We start from the raw sequence: 13,144 nt of genomic DNA on the forward strand, positions 1-13,144 counted from the left end.
CTACTCGATTACTTAATTTAATTGGACAAAACACATCAAAAATGTTGAAAAAACTGTGCAAAAATATTTAATAAGAACATGCAAAAATACTGCAACTTTACTGAAATTATTTAACAAGGTCTTGAAATCTGAAATCAAATATTTTGTTATTAACTTCTTTTGTTACTAACTTTCTTTGTATCTTGTATCTTTCTTTGCACTTGGAAGTTGTTAAATCTTTGTTCGTGTCTTCACTTGTTGTCTCTCCTTCCTCCCTTACAGCAGCAACCTTCTGGGGGCCATGTCCCTGTAGATGTTTATTACTTCACTGGATAACAGGAATGTCCTTGTCAAAAGCGAGGAGGAGGAGATCAGAAAGCCTCTCTTCTGTGCATTGGCTTCTGAGTGTGTCTTTCACCAGCTTGAGCTTGGAGAAGGACCTCTCCACTGTTGCTGTTGACACTGGAATTGTTGCATAGGTTCTTATAATTTCCACCAGTGTTGGAAAGATATTCTGTCCACTGTTGGCTCTTAGTGTTTTTAATATCCCCTTCATGGTGCATGTGTTTGGGAAAGAGGCATGAAAAACCCTGAGCTCTGTTTTCAACTTCTGCTCCTCTCCTCCATAGAACTCACAAAGCATGTGAACGGCATCAAGGGAGTCAGGACCCATTGCATCTTTGCCTATCCAGTTGTTGGCCTTGGTCAAAGTGTGGAGTGCATTCAGTATTTTACTGGACTCTGTCTCGCCATCTCCCCTAAATCTTCTTTTTAGTTCCTGAGAAAGAACATCTTGAGTAGTACACCTTCCCTCTATAGTAGTCTTCTACTGACTGGAAGGAATGGCTCTCTGTGGCTGCATTAGTACTTTGCCGATACTTTGCAGGCACCCTCCTCTGCCTTTGCTGTCCTGGGGGGACTGTGGGGATGCTGGTCCCAGCGGCTTCTGACCTTTTCAGTGGCACACTTAAACAGTTTTCCAAACTGTTCTTCGGTCCTGAGGTTGGACAAGGTGTCCATCAACAACAGTATATGCTGTGGACAGATCAATGTCGCAGTTCTGTAGAGCATCAGAGGCAAGTGCAGTGACCTCAAAGACTGGAGTGGCGATCTCAAGGCAAAGGAAAAACATCTTGGCATCTCCAGCAGCAGTATCTGGAGGCTCCTGCTCTGTCATATCAGTGAGGACCTTGACCACAGTGCTCATCACTTTAAGGAGTGCCTGCAGGGCTTTTTCTCTGCATGCCCAACGTGTGTCAGAGAGCTTCTGCAGTTGAATTACACGCTCTCCAGGGTGCAGGGCCTCTTGGCATTTCACAAATGCAGTGTGTCTTTTTGTAGAGCTGGTAAAAAACACATAGAGCTTCTCTACCAGGTTGAAAAAGGTAATGAAGTGGAGGCTTGATTTTGCACTTTCAACTAAGACCAAATTGAAGCAGTGAGCTTGTCAATGCACATACAGAGCTTTGTTATTGTGTTTCAGTATTCTTGACTACAGTCCTCTGTGTTGACCACTCATATTGGCAGCGCCATCATAGCCTTGACCACGCATGTTTTGGATCTGTAGGTCATTGTTCTTTAGCAAGTCAAGAACTGTTTTCTCCATCTCCTCACCTGTTGTTGTTGACACATTGCAGACCTGGAGGAAGCGCTCTTTGACTTCCATTTCATACACATAACGCACAACAAAAGAGACCTGCTCGCAATGAGATACATCAGTGGTTTCATCTATGAGTACTGAATATATATTAGCCTCCTCTATTTCTTTCCTTATCTCTCTTTTTGTGAATGTGGCGAGGGCTTTTTTGATATCATTTTGTGTTCTGTTTGAGAGGAGTGAAACTTGACATCTGTTCTTACCCATTTTCTGGTCATTGACATTATCCAAATGTAGCCTGAGTACACTATCGTACTGGCTAAACATTTTAACAAGTTCAAGGAAGTTGCCCTGGTTTGAGCTAGAGGCAGACTCGTTGTCACCCCTGAAAGCTTTCCCCTGTCGTGCAAGATATAAAGTTATGTCAATTAATCGGGTCAAGATTTCTCTGTTTCTTTGTATCTCTTGCTCTCTTATTGCCTTTCCTTGAACATCTGATACCTCAAAAGCTGCTTGTAAAGCATTCTTTTTGTATGTGTTCCATCGCACCATGCTTGTTAAATGGGCCTCTGAGTCTGCATGTTCTTACATTTATCAAGTCCCCTTTTCCAGTTGTTTACGCCAGCCACTCTCCAAGCACTCTTGTTACTGTACTTTTGTTCATTGAGAAAAAGCCGACAGCTGAAGCAGTACATACTGTCTTTTTCGGGTGAATACTCCAACCATGGCTTATTTTCATTCCACATCTTTTGAAATGATCGGCCTTCAGTGTTTTTGGGAAATCTAAGGATAGGTTGGCATGGTCCTCTAGCAACACACATTTTCACATAGCTGACTTTACATTTGAGATCAAAAGCTTGGTTGTGGGCGGGATCTGTTGGATACTTTAAGGATGCAATTTTTGATATGACCTCTTCTACACTACTGGCAGTTTCCTCAACATCACCCTCTTCTATGGCTTCCTCAAACTCAACATTATCCACCGTTTCCCCTCCTGTGGCCTCTTCCTCTTCCACAGTGACAGGGATTTCCCGATCATCTTTCGGCTCTGTGTCAGGTGTTGCCTCTAAAGCCTCCCCTTGTCTCTCCAATGTTGCTTGTGAGATCTCTACTGCTTTCTCAGGTGTAACACTTTCAACATTTGAGTTATCTGTTCTCTCGTGTGTGTTGCTGCTGGTACTTGGTTTTAACCATGCATTTAGAGATGTGCTACTCTTGGCTGTTTCCTGGCGCTCCTTCTCCTTCTTTTTCTGAATTCTTTCTTTTTTTGGCATTGTGCTGCAGAAGTGATTAAAATAATTTGTTCAATTAACTTTTGTTTCACAAGTAAGTTAACCTTCAGCTTCTATAGCCAAGCAATATAATACTGAATTGCCTGAATACATTAATGATCCAATACATTTTTATTATTATGATTACACTTAACGCACACATAACGAAACATAACTGTTCAAGGACTTAATTTCAGTGTACCTATAAATTTCCTCCTTTCACATGAGGGTGGGTCGCTGTATCATGTAATGATTAAGATCTATCAGCATACAACAAACTAGTAAAAATAATAGTTATTAAATGAGCAGGCATCAATCAAAACTATGAAGCTACTGTTTAAGGCAGGACATTACAGGCAAAAATATCATTTTTTCATGGAGGCCTACTTGTAATATTGCATGCAAATTAGCACATTTTAATCTGGCCTAGTTAACGCCTAATTTGCATATCAATGTGGTGATTGTGATGACGTTATTAGATACACATTTAACTGTATTCACCTGTAGTGTCTCCCCTTAAGTACAGTACATTAGCCTGTATGCCCATGATAAATTGCCTTAGCAAAACCTTGAGCTAACTTATCCATTAGCTAGTAGCCTACCTAGTTAACTATATTTGTTTTTGTCTTTTGGCTAATTAGCTGTCAACTCGAGGCACCGGCAGCTTAGTCATTTGTTCATCACCACTCACCTTCAAAATAAGCAAAGAAAAGCCGGCATAATGCCATTTATACATACAGATATTTATATATCTATGGTTCCAACCTTAATATGTGGTAGCCACGTGGTTGGGATGGGACTACAGCACACATCTTCAACAAGTTGTTCTGTGATTGGATGTTTCTATATGATCGTCTGTGGTTGGATCTTTTACTTTCCCTAGCTCTAGCGCCAAAATGTATGTTGGCTAGGTTTTTTCTTTGCCATGGTTGTGACTCATTAATAAATGGGAATGTGTTTTACACTTTACAATAAGGCTCCCTTTTGGCAGTTATAAATATTAGTAACTAATTCATAAATGGTCATAAGAGATGCCAAGAAACATCAAGATGGAAGGGGGAGAATCAACTCAGTGAACAACAGATACCAAGGATGCTGGCTGATGAAGAAGACGAAGTAAGCTAGGTAGCCAATATAAGGCTTAGCAGTACAGATAAATGTGGGCTCACTATTTGGCAAGCAACCGGTCACAGTTGCCCTGTTTATCTCATGTCTTATAAAAGCTTATTAATGATTTATAAAGTGTTCACAACCTAATTAATAAATGAATTAAAAATTACATTGACTATATAGACACAATAATTATTAAACACTTTAGACCATAAGATAAATAAATATGCAATAGAAGATATAACCAGTTTAGACAGTTCCATAAATAAAATGAGTAAATATTGCTTATACGCAAAGTCATTTACTTGGTCACCAGGGGTGTGTTTGTGGGGTGGGGGGCAGGCAGCTGTTATTGTGGAGTTCAACCAGGGGACAGCTGAGGGTAAAAAGATCTGCGGTGCCTTTGGACTTCCTGAAGTTTACAATAAGCTCCTTGGTGTTCTTGATGTGGAGGTCCAGGTTGTGGCTGATGCACCACATCGACATACAGAATGCTTCCCATGCTTTAAAAAAAAAAAAGTTTTTAACCATGCTTCTTAGTTAATATTAAGCTCTCTTTGGCTTTTTTCTGCTGTAACAAATGCAAATGTCCCCTCTGTAGGACGAATAAAGGTATTCTGATTCTGAAATACATGTACTGAATGCAAGCACATTCCATTCCGTATATTATGTATTATATTTAAGATTAATACATTAAATGCACAAATTAAGTTTACCACAAAAGCATGTACAACTATCAAAATTCAAATTATAGTCATCGAAGGAAAATATTTGATGATAAACAAATACTGTAGCTATGAGCCGAAGGCCTGTTCAAACAGGAGAACACAGCTAACTGCTGTATATCATTACAGCAGGGTCTGCAACATGGGTCGGCAACAGGCGGCCCACGGGCCATTGTTGGCCCGCCAGCAACAATATTTGGCCCGGAAAATTTGCTTTGTTTTGAAAGAAAAGTTTTGGCTCATCGGACATTTATGAGAGAAAATCCCTAATGTCCGAGTGCAAGTGAATGCAGCACAAGACTCGATCCTTGTAACCCCTCCCTGGCGCAAGCATGGAAATGTGATTGGCGGCGATTTCATTTGAACGAGACGGTGACAGAGAAGAGACTGTCAAGTTTGGCTGTACTCAGCATTGAATCAAAACGCACTAAAGCTGTTGATCTTAATAAGTTTGTGAGGCGTTTTGCTGAACAAAATGGTAATCGCCGCATTCAGCTGTTATAGGCATGCCAACTTGATGCTCTGCTCACGGATGACTCGATGAGTATAAAAAACTGTTAAGATGATGACCTTATGTGTGTATATATTTATTTTTCTTTGTGGGAGTCTGCCCCCACAAAACAGTTTTAAGTCCTGAGAAAGTCAGATAAGACAGTGTGTAAAACACTGCACAGCCAAAAAAAATTAACCACTTTGATTTAACTAGGCCAGTAGGTAAGGGCATTCCACCGGATAATAACTTTTAACAATCAATTACTTAAATTAGCCTTTGATTATGTTCTGGCCCCCCACAACCCTGTCTCCTAGAAATTACGTTCCCACAAAACTAAACTGCATTCTCAAATACGTTTCGCAAGAAACATATTTCCTTCCACGTTACGTTTGTTATGAACATATCTTAAATACGTTTATTTTCTACATATCTTCTAGAAACCTATTTTCTCTCATATGACGTTTGTTATGAACGTATCTTAAATACGTTTGCTTTCTACCTATATTTGCCATTTCTTTTCTAGCTTATAATAATGATAATAGTCATTTATTAATATCATTTTAGAGCAAACTTATTTTCGCGCTGGCTGGCGGCTGACTTTTCAGTTGACCAAATCCGTTATTATGCTGGTTAATGCTTAATAATCACAATATTGTTTGTAGTCGTTTCATACAGCATTCTCAATTACGTTTAACAAGAAACGTCTTTTGTCCCACGTTACGTTTGTTCTGAACATATCTTAAATACGTTTGCTTTCTACCTATATTTGCCATTTATTTTCTAGCTTATAATAATGATAATAGTCATTTATTAATATCATTTTAGAGCACACATTTGAAATCGACGATCGGGCTTGATATCCTATGGTTAAATTAAAATCAGTAGGCGAGGCTGTAATTTCGCCAGCTGCGAGGCAGAGTTTTAACATGCCAAAAAGCTGCTGTGTCGTTTATTGCACCTCAAACACCTCAAACTTCCTCTAAGGACAGCAGAAGAGCTCTGTGGCTTCAGGCTTGATCACCGTTCAAATGACAGCGTTGGTTTCTCCAAAAGTGGGTGGGGCTGTGACGTAGATTTTACTCTCATCTATTATTCAAAACCATTCTATTTAATCCAAACGTAAATTACATGCCAGTGTTTTATCTTTTTATTAAGCGATTTGTTTATGTTGTTTAACTCATAGATATATATAAACTAGGGCTGTCAGTCGATTAAAATATTTAATCGCGATTAATCGCATGATTGTCCATAGTTAATCGCGATTAATCGCAAATTAATCGCACATTTTTTATCTGTTCTAAATGTACCTTAGAGGGATATTTTTCAAGTTTTTAATACTCTTGTCAACATATGAGTGGACAAATATGCTTTATATGTTTGTTTATTATCATTTGAACAATGACAAATATTCTCATGAATATTAAACACAACAACCTCTAAACATTACAAATATTCGCCTCAATTCAACCTGGAACCTCTCCCATACAAAAAGTGTGTGTGTGTGTGTGTGTGTGTGTGTGTGTGTGTGTGTGTGTGTGTGTGTGTGTGTGTGTGTGTGTGTGTGTGTGTGTGTGTGTGTGTGTGTGTGTGTGTGTGTGTGAGAATGTGGAGACACTGTGATGGATCGTTGGAGCTATGTGCCGCTCAAGGCATAATGCTCGAACGTGTGCTGCCTGGACGCTGCAATCATGTTGCGCGCACTATCCGTGCTGAGTGTGCTGACTTTTCGTACAATGTCCCACTGTCTGGCTACCTGCATAAAGTCAAGTGCTCGGCACAGTTGTCGGCGAAATGTCATTGAAACAGCTTCTTATATCCGTTAGCGCAGCTAGCTAGCACCAGATGCTAACAACAACAACACGTAAGGTGTGCCTCGCTCGCGCGAGTCGCGCCACACATACACACACCCTCCCGGTCCTCCCGATGGCCAGTCCGGGCCTGCCGGTGAGCGTGGAAGTGTGGTCTGCCACAAGCGGGAGGCAGGAGCGGGGCTGTCAGCATCAGCTTGTAGATGGTATTTTAAACTCGATGCGCTCTGAAACTACGGGGCGGCCGAGGACAAAAAATACACATGCGTTAATCGCGTTAAAATAATTAGTGGCGTTAATTTTTTTTTTGCGTTAACGCGTTATTAACGCGTTAACTTGACAGCCCTAATATAAACATATGTTTTTATATATATCTATGGTTTAACTGGGAATGTTTTCACATTGAACCGGAAGTACGTCTTCTTCGTCCCTTTTACGTTCCAGACAATGCATGGCTCAGCGTAACAGACTGAACAGCGACCCCAGGTGTGTCTACATTGGAATTACATCTTCATTACTGAAGGAAAAATACTTTACCTTGTGTTTGTTAACTGGGTTTTTAATGCAGTTGGCTTTTCTTAATGGTTACAATATTGCTATGAGTTACAGTATATATCTGAAGCAAATTATGTTTCTGAAGATGTGTAGTCAATTCCACCCTTCAATGTAGCATAAATGTGAACTTTCATTACAGGAACAATACCGGAAACAGACGTAGGAAAGATCCTCAGCTCGCTGATTGGATGTTTTAGCCGCAATGCACGTTGGGATATGGTGTTTATGCGATGTGAAATCCGAAAACATTAAAAAAAATAATAATAATACTTTATTCCGAGTGTTCTTGCTTTTCTCTTTGAAAGTCATCACATAACGGCATTGTAATACACGGTTCGGCTGCATTAAATATTACACATCTGCCATAGTTCTTTATTTATAGAGCCCTGATGAGAAGACTTCTGGACAAACAGGAAGAACTGCCGTCGAAACTGAATACGTGACGTGGATCATAAATATATCAACAATTAAACAACATCTTACATTTCTTTTCACAAAATACGTCTCCTTGCAGTATCAATACTAATACGGCTGACTTTTATATTTGATCCAATTGGTAGATAGGTTATATTTACACCATAACGGTGCACAGCTGATAGAAAAGGACTTGTAGTTTTTAAAGATATTACTGATTTTCTTTGAATATAAGAATGTAAATACTGAGTTGAGAGAATAGTCAGGGGATTTGGGTGATGGGAGACACATCTCTGGAATCACAATTTCAATAGCTTACCATTAAATGACGGATATACCTTTCTGTCTGTGATGTTTTACAAATCAGATATTAATGTGTAGAAGTAAAACATGTGAAATAATATAGCTATATCCTGTACAATTATGTAAAAACATGAATACAACTACACATCTTCAGATGTTATACATACATAAGTGTCCTACACTAATAATACAAAGTTATTATTAGTATACTGTGTGTACCTTGTGTGCACCGCCTAGTGGTTAAAGCACGTTATTTAATTATTTTTGTTGAATAATGTTATTTTTGTTGAATAATGTTATTTGATGAATAAAATATTAAGAGTACATACTTTCATAGGGGGAAAGTAGAAGGTCAATGATAGAAATATAGAATATAAAAAATCAAGAAGATACTGTAAGTGATCTCTACAATAAAACAGTTTAGTGCCTGATGTACAAAGATATTAATAGGAGGATGTGCAAAACAGACAAACTAATTAACCTTTATTAACACATTAAAGAATACTTTAGGTTTTCTTTCAAATAAGAAAAAAGCTTTGGGGGTATCTATCTACAGATAAATATTAAGCCTGACAAAGTACTTAACGTCTAATATATTGCTTTCCTGCAATGTTAACTGTGTTGAAGCACTTATTTTAACTGATATTATATATATATTAATTATACTCTTATGTATGTAGATAGTATAAGACATGTGCAGAATTTGAGTTTAATGGTGGAGGAATACACACATATTGATAGATGTCTTGTAATGCACTGTTGAGGAACCTGTGACCCAAGTTTTTCATTAATTGCATAACTTCAACATAGTTGTGTATATGATATGTCAATAAACCTTAGAAAATCTTGAAAGGGATGTGCAAAATAGCTATTATATACAGTCTTTAATTAACTATTAGTAGAGAATAACGAGTAATGAATATACTTTATAGAGATCTGCAGATAAATGTTTAGTCTTCTCAAGCACCAACTAATATCTCACCTGATTGTTGGCACTTGACAATCACCTTTCCCTGAATTTTACTCAGGTGTAACTAAAGTCTGCTTTAAGGGTTGTTTATATTTCACATCATTAATCAGAATCTGAAAAGTAACTAAAATAAATGTAGTGGAGTAAAAATACCAGGTTAACCTCTGAATTGTAGTGGAGTAGAATTACAAAGTAACAATGAGCTGGCATGTGGGTATATATTAATGCTTCCCATTATGGACACAAGCGATTTTCATCCATTTATTAATTACATGTTTTACATTTGTACACACCAATTTGTTTCCTATCCCCTAAACCTCCAGGGCTGTACACAGTTTAATACTGTCAACTTCTAATTTTGGGAAAAACGAAAACGTCTTTTAAAACTACAATTCCCAGTAGAGACGCCATAGAACATGTTGCGAAACACAATAGCCAGCATGTGTAGTTCTGGGGGGGCGTTCGAGTCCAGTTTTGGAAAGTCTGCCGTGGTTTCGTTCCATTTCAAAGAGCTGTTTGGCGCTCGGCGTAACCTTGGCGCACTGCCACTCCAACATCCAATCCCAGAGCTTGAAGATTAATCACGGGGTTTGTCAACGGGACTGTAGTCCCAAACGATAGCTGGGGATTATGGGTAGTGTAGTGTCTTCGGACATCCTAAACTCTGATTTTTTTTTCTCGGATTCATATCGCATTAACACCATATCCCGACGTGCATTGCGGCTAAAACATCCAATCAGCGAGCTGAGGATCTTTCCTACGTCACTTTACAGCCCTGCCCACTTTTGGGGAAACCAGCTGTCATTTGAACGGCCTTCAGAGCTCTTCTGTTGTATACTGTCCTTTCTTCTTAGAGGAAGTACAGAAACACGTAACTCTGGATTTGTTTTAATGTTTGAGGTGCAATAAACGACACAGCAGCTTTTTGGCATGTTAAAACTATTATTTTCTGCCTCGCAGCTGGCGAAATTACAGCCTCGCCTACTGATTTTAATTTAACCATAGGATATCAAGCCAGATCGTCGATTTCAAATGTGTGCTCTGAAATGATATTTATAAATGACTATTATCATTATTATAAGCTAGAAAAGAAATGTCAAAGATAGGTAGAAAGCAAACGTATTTAAGATATGTTCAGAACAAACGTAACGTGGGACAAAAGACGTTTCTTGTTAAACGTAATTGAGAATGCTGTATGAAACGACTACAAACAATATTGTGATTATTAAGCATTAACCAGCATAATAACGGATTTGGTCAACTGAAAAGTCAGCCGCCAGCCAGCGCGAAAATAAGTTTGCTCTAAAATGATATTAATAAATGACTATTATCATTATTATAAGCTAGAAAAGAAATGGCAAATATAGGTAGAAAGCAAACGTATTTAAGATACGTTCATAACAAACGTCATATGAGAGAAAATAGGTTTCTAGAAGATATGTAGAAAATAAACGTATTTAAGATATGTTCATAACAAACGTAACGTGGAAGGAAATACGTTTCTTGCGAAACGTATTTGAGAATGCAGTTTAGTTTTGTGGGAACGTAATTTCTAGGAGACAGGGTTGCCCCCCATCTAGTGGCTCAGAATTATTTTGGCCCAAGACCAAACTTACTTGCCGACCCCTGGTCTACAAGCTCTGCCTGCTTATTCTGACACTCATTCATAATATATAAAAAAATATTTAATGTTCTGCTATTGCTACGTTCTCATGTCAGTGCACTGATTAAATGTATTCTTACATTTTAAAAACAGTGGCCTTATATTGTTACGGGCTGCAATGCTGGATTTCATCTTTCTCAACCAGTACAGTAGCCTGCCTATGAGATGTTTAGGGAACAGTTGTAAATGGTAACATATTCTCCTCTGTTGAGATAAAATACTGTATAGATAAAGTTACAAATATTAAATGTTAAACATTTGTGTTCAGTCTCAACAAAACCAATCAGTGAAGTGTTTCCGGAAAAACACAATTAATAATGTTTCATGTTTGTTAGCTCGCTGTTTAGAGTGTATGAGACAGTTTAAAGGTGTCCCCGTGATTTAAATAAATTGCAATTACTGTGGCATCACTTTTTCTAAAAATGTTGTTGCAGGTTATTTTTTATGCACATACATTTAAGGAGAAGGTTGATCATCTGGAGCCTGCTCACTCGAAGCTAAAGAACTGCCTGTCTTGCTGATGAAGCTCGAGCAGTTGATAGCTTTGTTGTGATATAATGGAGGGAATTATTTACTGTGTGTGTTGGTGGTGTTCTTACTCTAGTCTAAGGTGGTCAGAATGAGCAGCTGGAACACAGGAAACAGAGCAGGGCAGTGTGGCATTTCTCTGGCTGCTGCTCTGTTGTGGACATCGGATAAAGAGTCTGAACTGGAATGACTCTACCTCCTCCAGCAGTTCAAAAACACACTATGTAAATAATTAAAATGTTCGGTCACAATTTCAGATTCGAATCAGACGGTACTTTCATGTCATGTTTTATAGGCTGCAAACCGCCTTCATTACTGCAATGTGCAATCATTCAGTCAGAGAGGGGCGTGAGCCTGCAAAGAGCACGTAAAGCCTTAAGATCAAGTTTAATGAGACTGAGGAAACACTATTTTTAGAATCCCATTGGATATGATTTGAAGATGGGTTGGTGCGATGAGCAGACTGCACTCGGCTAGTGGAAAATGGAGCAGAGGGAAAACACATCCAGGCATTTGTTTGCTCTGCTTCAGGAACATGAAGAAGAGTCTTTGGGGAGTTAATGCTCTGGTGTCTGTTTTAAACTTCAAACAGCATCAAGATAATCTGCAGTGTAAAGACAAAGAGTTGAATGTCCCTGAATGAAGTTTGATCTAAGAGGCACCTTTTTATTCTACAGAATTACCAGACACTGCAAATGCCTTGAGATCTTATTAGGGCTGCAGGATTTCTCCTCATAGAATTCAGATAACAATGTTGTACAGTAGAGACAGCATTTCTAATTAAAAATATAACTTGTCTCCTGTCTGCCTTTTACAGTGGCTCCTAACAAATGATTTCCTCAACCCACTCTCTTCAGTCTGCGTACAAATGACACGACTTAACACATTGGAAATGCGTGCAATAGGTACGCAGAAGTCAGATTTTGCGTGCATATGATACGCCAACCATTCCCATTGAGTTCTGAGTCCGAGTTTTGCGTGCATATGATACGCCATGTTTCGTGCCTGCACCCGGTCGGATCTTGGAAGACCGGAAGCTGTGTGGTTCATAAAAACATTTTTGTAGTCAATATCAAGCCACGATTATTGTTTTTATTTTAACTCGTATAATGTCTGACTTTTTTTGCCGTCCGTGAGGAAAATAAATGGGGCTCAGAGCCTCAGAATGCTGAAATCTGTATTTTTTCAATCTTTTTTTCCTTCTAATTTGTTATTCTTTTCTAAACAACACACTGTTATTTACTCAACAATAACACACAATTATCCTTGTTTTTATTTATTTGTTTAATTCTATAATATCGGGCTTTTTTGCCGTCCGTCAGGAACTGAATTTCAAAATAAAGTCACCGGAAACAGACGTAGGCGATACACACCCACTGAACTGATTACCCAAGATCCTCAGCTATGGTTGAAGCTCGGTGATTGGATTTTTTAGCCGCAATGCACGTTGGGATATGGTGTTAATGCGATATGAAATAACTATCAACAGAATTGCGTTGCCAGGCAACAGCTTGGGGTGAAAACAGTATTTCCGGTCTCAAAGTTTGCATAGTAATCTGCAGTAGGCCTACTCATCAACTAAAAACATCAGTTTATCCTTGTTAATTACACAACATTGATTGGTTTAAATTGTGTACAATGCTTTTGTGTTTCCCCCCTTCGATTCGGAGAAACAAAAAAGTTTTTTCTGAGTTTATGGCCGAAGACACTACACTTCCCATAATCCTC

Source organism: Trematomus bernacchii, unplaced genomic scaffold (genome assembly GCF_902827165.1).
Source record: "Trematomus bernacchii unplaced genomic scaffold, fTreBer1.1, whole genome shotgun sequence".
Lineage (NCBI taxonomy): Eukaryota > Metazoa > Chordata > Actinopteri > Perciformes > Nototheniidae > Trematomus > Trematomus bernacchii.